Below are 3,436 nucleotides of genomic sequence, written 5' to 3'. Positions count from 1 at the left end.
TCAGGTCCTTCTTTAAGTGAACAACCCCTATTAAATAATAGAATGGGAAACATTTCATCGAAAGCCAAACAGTAACAAACGAATGCAGTCACTGTTCAATCAAGTCTAGATCAGGCTGGATTCCTCGCCGCTCGTAAATGGGAAGGTCTCTCAGCAAACAGCGGATCGTCGTGGGTTCCATTCGGTCTCTGCTCGGTTTCCTCCCATGCACCATAATGTTGGCTGTCGTAATATAAAGCAAGCGTATAGGTCGACTTGCGGTCGTAAGCAACTGGGTACAATACGACGCAGTCGATCTACGCATAGCGCTTATGTCGAACTCTTGGATAAAACCTTACGATTGAGAGTAACTGGCGGCATCTGATCAGATTCAGTTTCGGTGCATGTAGATCGACTACGACTGGCGGCAACTGTGATCAGATGTTTACAATGTGACTGTCATGTGACCTGTTCATGATAGCAGGGCGCTTGTTTACACGAAGCGTGGTTGTAGGCCCCTAATTGATATAAAGTCTTATATACCATTTCTTTCGAAATTGAAGGTTTCTTGGAAAATTTTCTTGTCCTTTTATTTCAACTTTTCATGTTATACTCCCATTCAGTGAAATTTACAACAGACAAATTTACTAATTTGTTCTAATTATAGCCCTCTCCCTCGTTACTCTCCCTGTGTACATTACATTCTTTGTTTGCGTTTATAAAGAGGTGTCATATAAGCACGGACTAAGCCTCCATTTATCCATGAGCTCATTTCCCCACTCAATGGTCCACTCGATGGCCGCCATTTTCGTAGTGTCACTCATCACGTGATGCATCACTGGGAGCAACTGTGACCAGCTGGACGACAGCACGCGTAGATCGAAGGAACTGGATACACTGGATGCTTTAGGTCCCAGAAAAGTAGAACATGTTCAAATCCGAGCAACTGCGAGTCAGGAGTGTTCGGTGATGGGAAGCGCGATTCGATCAGCTAAAACCGATCGTATGCTCACAGTTGCTGCCAGTTACTCCTAGTTGCTTCCAGTCGCCAAAAACTCAGTTGCTCCCAATCGCAAGGTCCATCTTCGCCCGACTTAGGAGAAGTATTCTCTTAAATATTCTTCAGTTTGGCATAAATCACCGTCGCGGCTAAAATTCTTTTCAAAGCAACCGCAAACCGTTTATTAAAAGTTCCACGCTCCTCATGTAAGCAAATCTAAGCGTATATCGCGAGAATGCGACGTTTGTGATATATATAGAGTCATGTTGAATGTGCCTACAAGTTTTGGAATGACAAAATTCTCAGTAGAATAAAAGTATTTAAAAAAGGAAAAATTACAGCCGATTGAGATGGATGTCGTAAGTAAGGTGGGTGGACATCACAGTTGAAGCCCATAGTCATGTCTACATGCATGTATACCATATTCTCTGACGTTGTAATTCACGTGCGCTACGTCATCATTTTGGGAGAAATACGAAAGAGGGCTTTCAAAACAGCTTCGTTCAAGAAGGACTCTAACTAAGAAAGCATTGCAGTGGAGTTTTCACTTAAGGCAGACATATTCAGAATCATTTTTATACAAATACTGTCTTTCTTCAAGACGATCACGTGAGCAGTTTATGGTAATTGACCTATATTACATAGTTTCCACACGTGTAGTAGAATACAACGAACAGGAAGTCGTCTGAGCGCAGGTCAATTGACTGTAAGCCAGTCAGAAATACACTGTCATCACTTGAAGACCCGCTTTTATTATTGTGTTTCATTTGTATATATGTTATATATAGAGCTTTGTATTCAGTCATGTTGAATGTGCCTACAAGTTTTGGAGTTTTGCTTATCAAGGATTCTGAGTGAATGCGTGAGTGAGTGCTTGGGGTTTAACGTCGTACTTCACAAGTTTTCGGTCATATGACGACGAAGGAATCCTTAATGTGCATATAATGTGCCACCTTGATGCAGGACGGATTTCGACGCCCCGCCGAAGCCATTATACTGATACGGGTCAACCAATTTTTCCCCCACCTCTTCATGCTGAGCACCAAGCCACGAAGTTACATCTTCTCCTTTAAGGTCTTAGGTGTGACTCGGCCCAGGACTGACCCTGGATCTACCGCTTCCGAAGCGGACGCTCGACCAGCTGTGCTATCGGGCCAGGTACAAGGATTCTGTGTTGTGGCAAAGCTACTTTTAATAGAATGTTTTCTACCAATATGTAAACTATAGTGCCAATACACATGTCCCTTACTGACCTATATTGTGTGCCATGTGTTATTCAAAGCCAACAACTCGCTCTCCGGTGCAGGTGTCTCTCTAGACTCCGCCCCCGTCTGCGTCACAATTTTCGACTGGCATGACGTATGTATATGACGTGTCATGTGGCGAGAGAGCGGGCGAAAATAGAGATCGGTCTAATCGGAAAGCCTCATGAAGACTTGTAATCGACAATTACAGGAAGCTATATATTTGTAGACGGATGAATATTCTGAGAATACAATAGGTCGCCAGATCCACGCACTATAGCCGAGTGTTATTGTAACTGTGCGTCACATGAAGCCGTGCTAGTCGTTAAAAAAGCAAAAACAAAAAAAAAACATACTGCCTTCCTGGTCAATATTTTTAACACCTCTTTCCACAACTTGAATGGATCAATACATCTTCACTGCCTACAAGTGTAAATATAGCAAACTGCATGACAGCCTGAAACAGGTAGACGCGGCACGGCTTTTCAAATGACACAGCAAAAAAGTGTCCACATTAAACTATATAAACTTCTGAGAGATATTTATTTGATTGCTTTTATTTGTCTTTATTTGACTCCTTACGGGCACACAAGAAAATGTCACACATGTACGACCGAGTTCCCGAGTTAAACTACCGACCTTTGGCATGTTACTGGCAAACATTTCCGCGGGTGACGTACAAACTATCACGCCATATTGGTCTAAAACAAGTTACCTTCAACAAACGTTAGACTCACCCCTGCAAACGGTCACACGAAGGTGGTCAACCGCCTATTATCACCCATGACAGTAAGAGTAGCTGGGGGATCTTGAAGTTACTCGTCCAACTGTTTATATGAACAGCCAAATATTTTCATATTTTGCTAACACAAGTGCTATAGATATCTGAACACATTAAGGTGGATATCTGCATTAGATACCATACACCACTGCTATTGTTGTGAAGTGTGATTGTGCGCTATGTCTAGAATGTTTGTGGGGCCGGCCCTGTGTGGTCGAGGGGGTTAGCACGCCAGCGGGGTGCAATAACCAATGAGCCTCCCACCGATATGGTCGCTGTGAGTTCAAGTCCAGCTCATGATGTCTTCCTCTCCAGTCGTGCTTGGGGAGGTCTGCCAGCAACCTGCGGATGATCTTGTGTTTCCCCGGGCTCTGTCCGGTTTCCTCTCACCATAATATATATATATATATATATATATATATATATATATAT

The sequence above is a fragment of the Liolophura sinensis genome, chromosome 11 (assembly GCF_032854445.1).
Source record: "Liolophura sinensis isolate JHLJ2023 chromosome 11, CUHK_Ljap_v2, whole genome shotgun sequence".
Lineage (NCBI taxonomy): Eukaryota > Metazoa > Mollusca > Polyplacophora > Chitonida > Chitonidae > Liolophura > Liolophura sinensis.
This window is presented reverse-complemented; position numbering follows the sequence as displayed.